This window comes from Miscanthus floridulus, chromosome 8 (assembly GCF_019320115.1).
Source record: "Miscanthus floridulus cultivar M001 chromosome 8, ASM1932011v1, whole genome shotgun sequence".
Taxonomy (NCBI): domain Eukaryota; kingdom Viridiplantae; phylum Streptophyta; class Magnoliopsida; order Poales; family Poaceae; genus Miscanthus; species Miscanthus floridulus.
The window spans coordinates 201,437,944-201,454,245 of NC_089587.1; the positions used below are offsets into that span (position 1 = coordinate 201,437,944).

The window sequence follows — 16,302 nt, forward strand, 5'->3', positions numbered from 1 at the left end:
CTGCTGTAACTAAATTCTCAAATTTCGTCCCACTGAACCAGGCCTAGCGATAAATGCTCTTGCCGCAGCACAAAGGTTCACTTCACTGTCAGCAGGGTCCGTATCTGTCCGGCACCGCATGGCAGCGAGAGAAACGGTGCCAGCGCACGTGGCAACTGGCAAGCCGGAGGGCACCTATCCGCCCGTACGCACGAGCGCCCCTGATCCCCCGCAGCCGCACGTTGCCCGTGGCGCACGTATACTAGCCGTCTAGCCGTGTTTGGTCTGCGCACGGTTGGCCTGTGGTCCTTCTTGCTTCTTGAGCTCTTGGTCTTCTGGGCTTCTCCGATCACTCCCACCCGCCGGTTTGGAATATTAAGACCTTCACTCAAAGATTCATCAATGGAGCCTCAGTGAACAATGGCAAGATCTTCAAGATCCATAGGAAACTAAACACTACTGCTCATATACTTGCTACTCAGGCATTTAGATCACTGAGCTCGGATAGCACTCAAATGCAGATTATTTGTAACAATGCTGCGCATGTGAACAGCAGTCCTACTAAGACAGCTCTACAATCTGTAATTGGTGATTTGTACACCAACATTGCAGTGCGATGCAGCTAATAAACTATGTTTTTCTATCAAAAAAAAAAAACTACTCCGATCCTACTGGTCACTTCAACAATCTTCAACTCAAAGGCAGCAAGCATGGGGTGTGTGAACTTACGAGTTACGATTGGCACAATTCAACACTAGGTGTTATAAGCATTTGATTTTGGGACAAAGTAGGGATGAGATGGTTGTGTTCTTGATTTCTAGGATAGAATGGCTTCATCTTAGCGTTTACTTGAGGAATATGGTTGTCTTAATTTTTCAGTTGAAAGGATGATAAATCTGTTTTTTTACACCGTTAGCACCAGCCATCCATGGCTTCACCTGTCACAGTCATGTATTTTGTTTTCCAAAATCATGTTATCTTCTTCTCGCTTTTGTTTTTCAAAATCATGTTATCTTCTTCTCGCACCACTCACTGCAATCCGCGAGCGCCATCCTCCCTGCACGACGCTAGGCCTACCGCCGTGAGAGTGAGGGAGCAATGAACGGCTGAGATAGGCCGTACGGCCACAAGGACGTGTCCTTCCTAGCCCCGTTCTCTTAACCAACAGTCCTTTGGCCGGTTACGAAAAGAGAATACTTTTCAGCACTGCTTTTCAGCCATGAAATAATGTTTTTCTCTCGTAACATTTCAGCATAAGCATCAGCATAAGCCAAATCTCAGCATAAGTGAACACGCCAGAGTCACTCAACAAGTAAAGCCAAATGACTAAACGAGGGAAACCTTAGCGCAAAAAGAACAAAACATTTCCAATGCCAGCAACGAAAATAACCGTCGTATAGGAGTACACTGTGGTAGCAGCGCGCTGACAATGGCAAATAGTATATCCTCTCCAGTCTCCCGATCCAACCGGAGCAGCGCCAGCCAGAGAAGACACAGCGCGACCGCAGCAAAGCAGCCTTCGCTTCGCTTTCCTCGCAGCGTGACCGACTGACCGCGAAGCCGCCGTGAACCCTCGTCCTCCCCGCCCGCGCTCCTCTCTCTCACTTGCGCCGACATCCGAGGGCCGGCTCCAATTCGCACCCGAGGCGCTCTCTCCCTTTCCATCTCCATCGCCCGCGCCCTCGCGTCTCGTGCCCACGCCACGCCGCGACTTCTTCTCCCCCTAAACCCCGAGAGAGGCCGAGGTACATGCGAGAGTGATCGGCGTCCCCGCCGAGCCCGCGCCCGCGCCGAGAGTGTGATGGGCAGCACGTGCGGCGTCACGCTTAGATCCAAGTACTTCGCCAGCTTCCGCGGAAGCGCGTCGCAGCGCCGCGACGCGGCGGGTTACGCGCCCGTCGCCGCCTCCGCGGCCGCCGATGAGCCCGCGCCGCACGGGAACGGGAAGCGAGCCTCGCGTCCGGCCGAGGCGAGAGCGGCGGAGGACGGGTCCGCCCCGCCCCCCGCCCCAGGCATGCGGCGCGGGGTGCCGGCCCCCGCGGAGCTCACGGCCAACGTGCTGGGCCACCCGACCTCTCCGCGACCACTACGCGCTCGGCCGCAAGCTGGGGCAGGGGCAGTTCGGCACCACCTACCTCTGCACGGACCTCGCCACGGGCGTGGCCGTGGACTACGCCTGCAAGAGTATAGCCAAGCGGAAGCTCATCACCAGGGAGGATGTCGAGGACGTGCGCCGCGAGATCCAGATTATGCACCACCTGGCCGGCCACCGGAACGTCGTCGCCATCAAGGGCGCGTTCGAGGACCAGAAGTACGTCCACATCGTTATGGAGCTCTGCGCGGGCGGGGAGCTGTTCGACCGTATCATACGGCGCGGGCATTACAGCGAGCGCAAGGCCGCGGAACTCACGCGCATTATCGTTGGGGTCGTCGAGGCGTGCCACTCGCTCGGTGTAATGCACAGGGATCTCAAGCCGGAGAACTTCTTGCTCGCGAACAAGGATGACGATATGTCGCTCAAGGCCATCGACTTCGGCCTCTCCGTGTTATTCAAGCCTGGTGAGTCACCGTTGGGGGGCTTGTGTTCATTGTGCTTGCTTTGTCTTGATGCTAATTGGTGAAACATCGATATAGTCTGCATTGCAATGACTTAATTAAAAAGGGAATAAACTACGGTGGCCCAATAGGCGACCTGAACTTTTATTGCAAGTGGTGTGTAATTACAATGAGACAAGGAAGTCCTTGTAGATTTTTACAATGAGGTGAGGAGAGAGGAACAGAAAACAATAAAATGAGTTAAAAGCGAAACAGAGAATGACTTAGTAACGTTGGCTGTCAAGAATTGGGGAGGTTCCATCTTGGAATTATACTACTATTGAAGGAAATGCTGCGCCCAAAGTTTGTTTCCATGCAATTTTCAAGAGTTATGTCACTGCAACTCTGTAAAAACGATTTATTATGCACTGCAATAGTTAGTGTGTGCTGAACACTTACATATTTGATTTGTTATGTAATTATTTTGCCATTGTGGGTCACTTTCATTTTACTGTTCCAAAAGAATCATGACAATTATATTACATGTTACTGAGAGAACTTTGCAAAACATTATTCAATATAGCATTGAAAGGGGAAAACATTACAGGAAAAACATTATTCTAGATAACGTCACTGAAATTACCGGAAAAGTATTTCGACTATTTTTCTAATGCTGAAGACAAGTTTTGATGTCATTCAAATTAGCATTCATTTGCTTACTTGAAACGTTATTTTACTTGTCGGTGTTTCGAATTATCACCGACAAGTAAATTTCTAGTATTACGCGTCTGGGTCGGATGGTGTGCTTAGAGGACACTAGGTTTATACTGGTTCGGGCAAAAAGTCCCTACGTCCAGTTCGTCGCTGCTGCTCGTGTTACTAGCACTGAAAGTTTGTAGTAGGGGTTACAAACGGGCGAGAGAGGGAAAGGATCATAAGTCTCTGGTGGAAGGAGTGAACGGGTGCTGAGAGCTCGAGCGCTGCTCCGCCGTGTGTTCGTGTCGTGCTTTTGTGCGGATCTGGATCTGATCGGTTTTCGATGGGTCGATCCATCGGTCTCAGTTTATGGGACGCCCTGCTTTTTCTTTTATAGGCCAAGGAAAAGCATGGGTTATAGCGGAGGAAAAGAGAAGAACGAGAGAGAGAAGAAGGCCTTCAGGATCGTCGGGTCCTTCTTCTCCTTCATGCGGGTCCCACCGATCCTGTAGATGTCAACAGGGACAGCTCCACGCCGTGGCCCTGTCCGTCACTGGCGCCATGCGTAGGCGTCGTCTGCCGGTCATGGCGTTCCATCCCGTCCCGGCGGACGTCGTGGTGAACTGATGCGTCTGTCATCGTTCGTACGAAGGTTAGGCAGAACAGCACCGGCACGCCCGACGCTGTCCTTGATGTGAACCCTCAGGTATGGCCCGTCATGGCCAAGGGTTACATCGAGACGTGCCAGTCTCTTCCCTGGTGTCAGAGTTTTGACCCAGGCCCATACGCTTGGACCTGGAGTCGTTGGCGGTGGTATGGGTCCCCGTTGGGCGAGACGGAGCCCGCACCCAAGGAGTCGAGCGAGGCAGAAACGACGGCCTCGGGGTCAGGCGAGACGGAGCCCGCACCCAAGGAGTCGGGCGAGGCAAAAACCACGGCCTCGGGGTCGGGCGAGGCAGAGCCCACGGCCTTGGGTGAGATTCCCGCGGCCTTGGGATCGGGCGAGGCAAAAACTGCGGCCTCAGAGTCTGGCGAGACGGAGCCCGTACCCAAGGGGTCGGGCAAGGCGGAGCCTGCCCCCAGAGATCGGGCGAGGCGGAGCCCGCGCACCTGGGGGTCAATTGGAGCTGTAGTCGCGCTCTTGACTACTCGGATGAATCAATCTTAATGACCATTAGCTCCTCTTCGGTTACCCTAGTATTGGTCCCCGATAGTAGCCCCCGAGCCTGCGGAGCAGTAGAATACTCCTTCGGAGGCTTTTTTGAACGAGAGGACTCTGAGGGCCTTGGCCTTCTTTTGTTGCCCATAGAGTGTCCTGGGGACGACGATTCCCTTTCGTCGTGATCGGACCCCTCGGGGGTATAGCTGTGAGATTTGGTGGGTCGGAAATGGTCTTTTCTGATTCTGACCCCTATGGGGGTCTGTCGTTCTACGACCGCGCGTTTGGTCTCCTTGCGAGTCCAACTTTCCTCGAGCCCCCGTCCATAGCAGTTGTCTGGTCGAGGATCGGATCATCTTTGTGATAGTCTTCCCTCAAGCGTTTTTTCTAATAAAAACGGAGGGGCTGAGCCGTGTCATGATTTTCCTCTATGGACAAATCATGGTACTCGGTGAGCTGTTAACGGGCTAGTCCGAGTGGGGCCCTAGCATCCTATTCACGGGGGTCCGGCTTGGGTCAGCTGGTGACCGACTCCAGATTCTCAGCGGTCAATCCATATAGTTCTCGGGTCTGTTCGACCGGTCCCGAGAGCTCTCTGCCTTTCTTCGAGGAAAAACCATGGATCATATCTGGCCAAGACTCGAACGTGGGTCGGGATGGCTGCGGCGCTCGTGCGCCCGGGCACTGGCCGCTAGCGGGCCCATCCCTTTCCACCCCTCACTCTAAAGGTGCCTAGAATGGTTGTCAAATCCGTCGTTGGGCCAACCTTTGAACTCCTAGGCCTAAACGGGCGGTAGGAGCGTCTTTAGCTCCGTATTCCTCTTACCTATCATGGGTCGTGGCCCGTTCTAGGAGGTGAAACGGCCGGCGTGTTTTCCGAGGGGACGGCCATAGGTTGCATGCACACGCCCCGTGACGAGATGTGGTGGCAGGTCATGGCAGGCGTGGAGATCTAGGTGGGCAGTTGGTTTCCTCGCACCCGTCGCCCCTATAAAATTAAAGGGTTAGCCCTCTGTGTTTCATATGCACGCCTGCATCCTTACCTCCGCAGCCACATTGCCACCGCCAACGCTTAGGTTTCCTGTCTCTGCATCTCCATCGCCGTTGAGCTCGCATCCATCCGCCCCCACCTCCAATGGATCCGTAGTGTCGTTCCGACATCACATTCTAGCGCATGGAGGGCCTCGTGCATCGTGGTCTTCTCTGCACGCGGACCTCGGCTGAGGAGTGGCTGCTGCTCGACGATGAGGATTTGCTGTCACCACCCGACGGCTATGTGGTGTCGTTCACCCACTTCCACGAGCACGGGCTCACGACCCCCACCCACAAATTCCTCCTAGGGCTACTGCACTTCTACAAGATTGAGCTGCAGCATCTCAATCCCAACGGGATCCAGCACATGGTGGCATTCGTCGCGATGTGCGAAAGATTCCTAGGGATCAGCCCCCACTTCGACTTGTGGAGGATTTCTTCGCTGTCAACCTCCAGAAGAAGAGGGAGAAGGGCGGCCGACAGGAGCTGCACATGCCGATGGGGTGCGTCAGCATCCAACTTCGGAACAATCGGGTCGGCGAGTACTCGTCCATGCGGCTCTCGATGTCCAACAAAGGGTGGCACTCACAGTGGTTCTACCTCAAGAATGACGCTATCACCCCTCTACCGGAGTTCACCGGGTGCCTGATCAAAGAGGCACCGGAGCGGTGGAGGAAGTGGGGCATTCCGAAGGACAAGAAGAAGATCCGAGACCACATCTCTGCCATCCACATCCTGAAGGAGAATGGCCTGAAATGGTCGGGCGTCATCGGGGCCTACCACGCGAGGAGGGTGGCGCCGTTGATGATGCGCGCGCTCTCGATATACATGATGGTGCCCGAGGCGTCGTTCAACGGAACGACGCTCGTCGTGGGAACGCTCCCCAACTCCGAGATCGCGCAACGCATCAAGGAGGCGATGGAGCCTTTGTGGGACAACGTGGGTGCCGCCCTTGACTTTGTCTACCCAGCGCCGGGGCATCCTCTGATGCGGCCAGAGCCAGGCTACATTGTCTTCATAAGTTTACCTTTCTCTTTCCTTCATTCAATTGATTTCCCAACCCCGTGAGAGGGACCCTTCCCGTTCATGGAGGGGAGGGCACGTCTGGGGAGATGGCGGAGGCAGGTCGTATCGTCGGCCTACCCCAGGAGCCAACAGAGGCAGGCGGCTTTGCCGTCGTGCCCGAGGTACCAGCGGAGGCGGGTGGCTCCGCCGTCGCGCCCCAAGAGCCAAGGGGAGCGGGGCTGCCAGGGACGAGCCCCTCTGCCCAGAAGCAGGGGGCGGGATCGAAACAGCCTCGTTCCGATGAGGCGGAGCAAGGGTCCGGGGGTTCGTCCCCCAAACGCATCTGCCGCCCGGTGGCACTGAGGTGAGTTATCAATTCCTCTGTTTTTTCCTGTTTTAGTCAGATTTCATCGTGACTTATGTTTTTTGTCCCTTGCAGCGCCAGCAAGCATCAAAATCCTTTGGTGCAGGCACCGAAGAAGAGCATCGCCCTCCAATTGGGGCGGCGGCCATCGGCTGGTGTCGCTCCCGTTTTGGGCGGGAGCGGCACCAGTGTGACCGCATCGCCGGGCGGTCGAGCATCACCTACGGTGGCGCCTGTGCCCTCGGCGGGATGGGTAGACATGGGCGTTCAAGGGGCGCCTTCGGAGGTCGCGGAGCAGCCGGTGATGGCCATGATACCACTGCTGATGACGGGGCGGACGGGGCTACCAACCGCGCTCACGGCGTCGACCGTGGTGGGCGCGACGCAGCCGGTCGTGACCCTACCAACGTAGGTAGAGGTGGCAGTGGCCGTGATAGATGGGTCATAGCTGGGCGCAACTGCAGCGTTGCCTGAGGCATTGGCGCGACCCATGCCATCGATGGCCCAAGCGACGGCGCCTGCCGCTGGACAGACGGAGGGGGGCGCGACCGAGGGGTCCCCGGGAGTCGTGGTGCTGGGAGAGAGGTTGGCATCCGCACCACTTACCCCTTCCATCGCCTGAGGGGGCATCCTGGCAGGGACGTCATGACGAGAGGGGTCGGTGGCGCTTGGGGCCGGCGGGGAGTCATCCCTGACCCTAACATAGATGGGCAATGGCTCACCCGCGCAGGGCAAGCCCCTGCTCTAGTGGACGGATCTGCAGGATCTGACGTCGTCGCTTTTTACCCTTGACGACACCGCAGAGAGCATGGAGTGGGAGAGCCTCGATGTCGGGATCGTGTCCATGCTCGAGGCCCTAGACCACGCCACGGGCGCATTGCGTGATGTCATTGTTCCCTCCAGCCGGGTATTGTTTTGTCCTGCTTCTTGCCCTTTTTCTTCCTCTATATAATTTTTGTATCCTGACCATCATCTCCCTGCAGTCCCTTATACCTCGCAGCCAGGGGAAATCTCAGTTCCTTCATCAACAGAAGGAAGCTTGGGACCGCCTCGTCAAGGAGGCGTGGCTACGCGAGGAGGTGACAGCTCAGCTCATTGCCGCCAAGCCGAGGGTGGCCGAGCTAACTCCCCTCACTGAGGAGGCGACCGATCTTCGGTCGTGGGTGGTCGAGGCCCGTCGGGATGCTGACGAGGCCGACAAGGCGTTCGAGGCCCTATCGGCGATGTCATGGAAGGATGACGAAGAAGCCGCCAGGGTCAGGAAGGAGCGGGATGAGTTACTCCAAAAGCACGCCAAAACCCGCCAGCGGATCCTTGACCTTCTAGGTGAGGTTGAGAAAGAAAGGGATCTGAAGCTGGTGGCCGAGGAGAAGCTCACAACCCTAGAGAAAAGGGCAAGCCTGGATGCCGCGACGGTCGCATGGCTGCGCAAGGAGTGGGATGAGCTGATCCAAACCATGGAGAGGCTCTGCTCAAAATGTGGCACGGCTTGTGAGGAGCGCGACCAGGCTTTCCGAGAGCATGACCAGGCCTGCCAAGAGCGCGACGACGCGCAGTAGAAGGTCGGCTCCCTCCATACCGAGCTCGAAAGGGAGACGACCCGGAAGCTGGTGGCCAAGAGCGTTTCTGCCGGGCTAGCTATGGATCTCGCCAAGGTGAGGAGAAATCTTTAGGCAGAGAGTGACGAGCTTGGTATCTTGAGTGCCGCCCTCGGAGTGGTCTGCGACGACCTTGAGATGGTGCGGTCGGAGGGGACCAGCTTGCTCATGGCTTGTGCCGTCGAGATCCTAGCTCGGGTGCGCCAGCTCCAGAGGAATGCCCTTTGCACCGGGGTCAATTAGTCCTTCGCTATTGCTCGTTCTCATTATGGGGACAGCATCGATCTGGAAGCGATGAGCCATGGCTACGTACCCGGTTATGAAGTCCACGAGCTAGAGGAGATGGAAATGACGGTGGCTCCCCTTTCGCAGGACCTGGCGGACAGGATAGAAGGCATAGTTCTCCCCTAGAGAGGCTAGTTAGTTAAAATAGGTTGGGCGATCGTTTTTGTAATAAGCGGACAAGTTCTGACCCTTGTGTTTCATTTAAACAAGTCTGTTCTTTTGTTGTGTTTGAACAAGTCTGTTCTTTCTTCATTTTTATGTGTAAGAAGAGGTTAATGCGTTCCGACCCTTCCTATTGTTAAGACCATAGAGTTTGTGGTGTGGGCAGGAAACTCTGGTCACGCTGGTAAGCAAGAGTGTCGTAGTCGCTAGGGCATATGTTTCTTGCAGTCCGACCAGCTTTACTCAGTCGTTCATTTCCGCAAACCTTTCCTCTAGATTTTTAACGTGAGGAAGGGGTCGGGCACGGTGACTATTTCAGAAAGGGTATATATATACCCTTATCAGCCCCCGAGTGAGACCCGACCCTTTGCCGTTGCTGGGGTCGGGTTTCACTAAAGATTGAGAAGGCGATAGCGAAACTAGTAGGAGAAAGTGTCTCTTATTTTAGAAACGTTATTCTTAGTTTTCGTACTTACCCCTTCCCTAGGATCTGAGCCATCGTTCTATGACCGCGCATTTGGTCTCCTTGCGAGTTTAACTTTCCTCAAGCCCCTGCACGTAGCAGGGGTTCGGTCGAGGGTCGGCTCGTCTTTGTGATCGTCACCCCGTCCGCGGTTTCCGCAACCGGAGGGGTTGAGCTAACGTAGCGTGCCTCGATGGCTCGAGTGACGCGCTCGGTGAGCTCGCTAACGGGCATGTCCGAGTGGAATCTAGATCCGTCGTTCATAACAGGGTCGGCATAGCCCTCATGTGGCATTCCACTGCTCCTTAACCCGCCTCCCGACAGATGCCCGAATCGTTCTGGAGACCGAGTCAGGTGGCCCGCTTGCCTCTCCTCGATGGAGATTCTGTGTGCTTGGCTTGAGGTTAGGATTAAACGAGAAGGTCGAGATAACCCTGTCTGCTTCGGAGCGGGTCGGGCAAAGGCCGCTGGGGCTCATCTATGTTTTCTTCCTTGGCTCTGCTCGATGCAAGGCGGCCTCGAGCACTTCGCGGGCTGGCCTTCGAACCTCGGTCGGTCGGATCCTCGAGTCGGGGTCGGGCGGCTCGAGCCCCCGAGCCCCGTTGGGCTCGGTAGGGGTTAGCCGTGTTTTATGCGTCACCCCATCCGCGGTTTCCGCAACTGAAGGGGTTGAGCTAACGACACTTGCCTCGATAGCTCGAGTGTCGCGCTCGGCGAGCTCGCTAACAGGCATATCTGAGTGGAATCTAGGTCTGTCGTTCATGACAGGGTCGACATTGCCCTCATGTGGCATTCCATTGCTCCTTAACCCGTCTCCCGGCAGATGCCCGAGTCGTTCCGGAGATCGACTCAGGTGGCCCGCTGGTCTCCCCTCGATAGAGATTTTATGGGCTTGGCTTGAGGTTAGGATCGAACGAGAAGGTTGAGATGACCCTGTCCGCTTCTGAGCGGGTTGGGCAAGGTCCGCTGGGGCTCATCTGCGTTTTCTCCCCTAGCTCTGTTTGATGTGAGGCAGCCTCGAGCCCTGCGCGGGCTGGCCTTTGAACCTTGGTCGATCGCCGCTCATATCAAATGAGACGACTACCACTTCATGACGCGACGCGAAGCGTTGTGATGCAATAATTGCATATGCGATGCTTGGATGTATGGGAATGGATGAATGAATGCTCATGTGCTGGAAAAGTAAAGTGGGGGTTGGTAAAGTTACCTCGATGGCTCGAGTGACGGGTTCGGGGAGCTCTTACTAGATATGTTCGAGTAGGATCTGGGTCCATTGTTCGTGATGGAGTCGGCATAACCCGCATGGGGCATCCTATTGCTCCTTACCCGTCTCTCGGCAGCGGCCCAAGCCATTCGATCGACTTGGGCGACCTGCTAGCCTCTCCTCGATGGAGATTCCACCGGTGGGCCCCTCCAAACCCTTCCTGGGAAGATGGAGGCTAAAGCTCGGAGTGCGGGCAAAAAAACTCTGATCATGCTGGTGAGCAAAAACACCGTAGCCGCTGGGGCGTATGTTTCTATCGGTTCGACCAGTTTGATTCAGCGTTTGTTTCCGCAAACCTTGCCTCTAGGTTTTTAACATGAGAAAGGGTAGGGCACAGAGAATGTCTACCAAATAGACATACTCTTACCAGCCCCTGAGTGAGGCCTGACCCCTTGCCGTTGCTGGGGTCAGGTGTCACTTAGAGATCGTGGAGTCGATAGCGAAACTAATAAGAGAAAATGTGCGTAAATTAAGGGTGACCCATCTCTCGGCAGCGGCCCGAGCCGTCCGATCAACTTGGGTGACCCGCTGGCGCAGGACTTACCTTGATGGCTCTAGTGATGGGTTCGGGGAGCTCTTACCGGATATGTTCGAGTGGAATCCGGGTCTGTCGTTCGTGACGGGGTCGGCATAACCCGCATGGGGCATCCTACTGCTCCTTACCCGTCTCTCGACAGCGGCCCAAGCCGTCCGATCGACTTGGGTGACCTGCTGACATAGGACTTACCTACGGAGATAGAGGACGGGATCATCCCCCCAAGAAATTAGTTAGGCAGATAAGCCAGGCAGTGAACTAGTAGTAAGTAGACAAGCTCTTAAATTTCGTTATGGCCAAACAGGTTTTTAGCCCTTCTTCCCTTTTTGTATAAAAAGGTTAATGCGTTCCGACCCTTTTCGTCGTTAAGGCAGTAAAGCTCGGGGTGCGGGTGAACAAACTCTGATCACGCTGGTGAGCAAAAACGCCGTAGCCGCTGGGGCGTAGGTTTCTTGCAGTCCAATCAGTTTTACCCAGTGTTCGTTTCTGCAACCCTTGCTTCTAGGTCTCGACGTGAGAGAGGGTCGAGCATAGAGAATGTTTGCCAGGTGGATATACTCTTAAATGCGTACTGACTCTCTCCGTAGTTAAGGCTAAAAAGCTCGGGGTGTGGAAAAAACTCTGATCACGCTGGTAAGCAAAAACGTCGTAGCCGCTGGGACGTAGGTTTCTTGCAATCCGACCAGTTTTACTCAGCATTTGTTTCCGCGACCCTTGCTTCTGGGTCTTAACGTGAGAAAGGGTCGGACGTAGAGAATGTCTACTGGATAGATATACTCTTAGACGCGTAGCGACTCTTTCCGTAGTTAAGGCTAGAAAGCTCGGGGTGCGGAAAAAACTATGATCACGCTGGTGAGCAAAAATGTCATAACCGCTGGGGCGTAGGTTTCTTGCAGTCCGACCAGTTTTACTCAGCGTCTGTTTCCGCAACCCTTACTTCTGGGTCTTAATGTGAGAAAGGGTCGGGCGTAGAGAATGTCCACCGGATAGATATGCTCATATTAGTCCCCGAGTGAGGCCCGACCCTCTGCCGTTGCTAGGGTCGGGTGTCACTAAAGATCGGGGTGTTGGTAGCGAAATTGATAAGAGAAAGTGTGCGTATATTAAGTGTAAAAACAACGTAGCTGTTCGATGTTCCAGGCGTTGACGAAGACTTCACCGTCGATGGTCTTGAGCTTGTAGGTGCCTGGTCGAAGCACCTCCGTGACAACGTACGGTCCCTCCCATGGCGGAGAGAGCTTGTGGCGGTTCTTGTTGTTCTGGATGAGGCGGAGCACTAGGTCCCAGACGTTAAACGCCCGACCCCACACTCAACGGCTATCGTACCGGCGTAACGTTTGCTGGTACTTGGCCATTTTGGGCAGGTACAGCTTCATCTTTGTTTTCTTCCTATTTTCAGTAAAATGTTTGCTGTTGAAAGTCCGTAATATTTTTACGCGAGGTATTGGCATTCTATTGACCCTTGATTACCAAAGGTCCAAATTCAGTTTTTAATGGACAGATGTTTTCCTCTTCAAGACTGATTATCTAAATGTAATCATTGCAGAGACACAACAAGGAATTTTCGATGCTGTTTTGAAAGGTGTAATTGATTTTGATTCGGATCCCTGGCCTGTGATCTCTGAGAGTGCGAAGGATCTTATAAGAAGAATGCTAAATCCTCTCCCATCTGAGCGCCTAACAGCACATGAAGTTCTATGTTAGTTAGTTTCACCTGTACAGAGCTTGTTGCTTCCCTTTTCTCTAATAATTTCGTTGGTTAGTTGAATATACTGTTCTTCTGTGCATTTCTATTGTGCAGATACAAGTACTCCCTCCGTCCGAGTTTAATTGCACGTCTGGAGTTTAAACTTTTTCCCAAATTAATCGATCACTTTGGACTGAACATGATGGACACGTGCAGCAGCCGGAACCAACAGAGCAGTGCAGCACTAGATTTTTATTATTTTATTTCCTCTTTTCATGTACGGTCAAGGATGGCATATTAAAAAACAACAAGAAAACCCGATAGGGCTCTCGATTGTTCTCGTCCACTCGTTCATCCGTTCCCCACCGAGCCTGATCTTAGCGAGCGGACGCCTCGCTCCGTCCCCTTTACTCTCTCTCCCCTTCGCACACCCCCGCACCAACAGCAAGATCGATCTTTCCCTTCTCTGCAAGATCTCTCCCACCTGCGTAGGCATGGCTGCAGATGGCAAGATGCGGCGCCGTAGCAGGCGGATGCGTGGAGGTAGCAAGATGATGAGCTTGTCCCGGCGCCGTGGGAATAGGGGCTTGGTGAGGACACGGACACCGGCTCGACGCAGGGGCTCGGCTCCGGCCGGCGGGAGCCACAGCAACGCGGGTGCGCGCGGGCGGAAAGAGCTCGTCCTCATTGGCATGGAAGACGGAGGTGAGGCCCGACGTCGATGGTGGCAGGCGGCCTCGACGCCCCATGGTGGCCAGGGGACCGGAGCCGACGCGCCGCCGGCGGCCAGAGAAAAAGAAAGTTGTGCGAGAGCGTGAGGGAGTGGTGTGACCGTGTGGTGGGACGGGTCACGGGAGGAAGGGGCTGATATTTACAGGGGCATTTTTGTAATTTCACATACACCTTGGTTAGCATGCCCGGTCTTAGACGTGCAAATAATGTGGGACGGAGGGAGTATATGCTATACTTGGCCATATGGGCCGAGGCCCGTTGGCCCAGCCCACGGCTCGATGTTTCGGCCCAGCCCAGGCACGGCACGGCCCGGTCTGACCCTCGGGCCGTGTCTGGGCCTCACTTTTGGCACGTCGTGCCGGCCCGGTCCGGCCCGATACAACGGTCGGCATGAGGGGCCCGACCATGGCCCGTTTGGCAATCGGCCAATATAAATCGCCCCTCTCGGCCTCTCCCCCCGGCTCTCTCCATCGGTCCATCCCAAACCTAATCCTCATTTCACTCTGTCGGCCGCCGCCTCGCTCGCTCGCCTAGCGCCAGAGCGGAGAAAGGGAGTGCCGCTGCCGCTCGCCTCCAACCATCACCGGGCAAGCTTCTCTCGACTCGTTTGAGGTTGCTTCCTTGCCGGATCTACGACTACGGCCATCGAAGACGCATCGACGACTCCTCTCGCTTGTCTGCTCCGCGCATCCTTCCTGCTTCCTTCGTCTTCGTCTTCATCTTCGGTCACCGCTCGCCGGATCTGGTCCCGTTTTGGCCATCTACAGCCTCTTCTCTCCCCTCTGACCGTCTCTTCCCCGTCTCGCTCCCTCCACCGTCCTTCTCTTCGTCAGATCCGTCCCCCAAAACCTAGTCTCTCCATCCTCTTCTTATAGATCTGTGGATCTCGGTCTTCAACAGCAACTTCGGTGCTCTGGTTGAGCAGGTAAGCCACACTCCTAACCCTAACCCTAAGTTTGTGTAGCTTGTTCTAACTTCTATCGTTTTGTAGGCCGCATGCTTCTTGCTAAGCTGCGATAGCCGCCGTTGAGGGACCGGAGTGCTCGCGATGGCCGATGGCGATGATCCCACCTCCACCAATTACGAGTTGAGGATGATGGGGCTTCGAGGTGATGATGAAGACGACTTGGAGGATGGGCGCGCGGAGCTGTTTGGCACTGCAGCCACTCTGATTGAGGTTGGCGCAGATGAGCCACCGGTGGCGCCGCAGTCTGAGCACGGCGCTGCTCTTGGAGCTGCTCCTGAGCACGGCGCTGCTCCTGGCGCTGCGCCGTTCGGCTCTAGCGCCAGCAACAAACGCACTAGGTCTGAGGTATGGGAGGATTTTGAGGAGTTGTTTGAGCTCCGCAATGGATCTCAAGTTAGAGTCAATGCTAAGTGCAATTACTGCAAAAAAACTTTGACTGCTCGGTCTAGTGCTGGTACTGGTCATTTGATTAGGCATATCAAATCATGCAAACCAAGAAAGCTTGGCAGTAATGCCATGTCTCAATCCCTGCTTAGGTTTAATCCTGATGGTTCTGTCCATCACTGGGAATACAGCCCTGAGGTTGCTAGAACACAGTTGTGCAGGTTGATTGCTAGAGAGGATCTTCCAGTTTGTTTTGGTGAATCTGTTGCTTTTGAGGAGTACATTAAACTTGCTCATAAACCTAGGTTTGTTCCTGTCTCTCAGCAAACCACAACCAGAGACTTTGTAAGTACTTTAATGAACATCATAGCAAACTCCTTGAATCTTTGAAGTTGTTAGTTCTGTTGCTTTGACATCTGATATATGGTCTGGTAATGCTAAAGAAGACTACTTAAGTATTGTTGCTCACTATGTTAACTCTGACTGGCAATTAGAGAAGAGGATTTTGGGTCTAAGGTTGATTGATGTGTCACACAATCATGAGAACATTGCTGAACGTGTGCTTACTTGTATTGATGAATATGGCTTAACTGATAAGGTTTTCTCCATTACATTAGACAATGCTTTTGCAAACACTAAAGCAATGGAGATTCTTGCTCCTGCATTGTCTGGTTATGTTGGTGAACTGTTTTTACATCAGCGTTGTGCTTGTCATATCATTAACTTAACTGTTAAAGCTGGGCTAGAAGTCTTCAAGCCCATGCTGCATGCTTTTAGAACTGCAATTTCATTCATGAATTTCTCTAATCTGCGCATTGCATCATACAAAAATTTCTGCATTTCTAAAGGTGTCCGCCCTCGTAAGTTTGGCTTGGACATGGATGTTAGATGGAATGCAACCTATCTGATGCTAAAGCATCTGATAGGACACAGGGCCCCTTTTTCAGTGTGGATCACTACAAACCATCCTTTGGTTGATGGCCAGCCGTTGTTAAAAGAGAATGGCTGGAAAGCTGCTGAAAAACTTCTCCTATTCCTTGAACAGTTTTATGATTCTACTGATGTGCTGTCTGGTGTTTATTATCCAACATCTCCACTAATTATGCATCATGTTCTTGAGATTGCTGGACATTTAAATACTACTTATGAAAGAGACAGGGACCTGAGAAATGTTGTTGCCCCCATGAAAGAGAAGTTTGAGGACTACTGGTCTACAATTCCAATGCTTTATTCCTTTGCTTTTTATCTTGGATCCTAGAGCCAAGATAAGAGGATTCACTAATGTTCTCCAAATTATGTCTAACCTAACTGATGAGAACTATTCTGAATATTTAACCACTGTTAGGGCTAACCTATCTGATACTTTTGCTAAGTATGACAACAAGTTTGGTGCTGTGAGATTGCAAAGGGCCACAGTTCCAGGCCCTGCTTCAGGGAAGAGAAAGACTGCTTGGG

General features: G+C 53.8%; 1 pseudogene; it reads left to right on the forward strand.

The window, feature by feature from the left end:
* Nucleotides 1–1,672: 1,672 nt before the first annotated feature.
* Nucleotides 1,673–12,907, forward strand: LOC136470500 (calcium-dependent protein kinase 5-like; annotated as a pseudogene).
* Nucleotides 12,908–16,302: the final 3,395 nt, after the last annotated feature.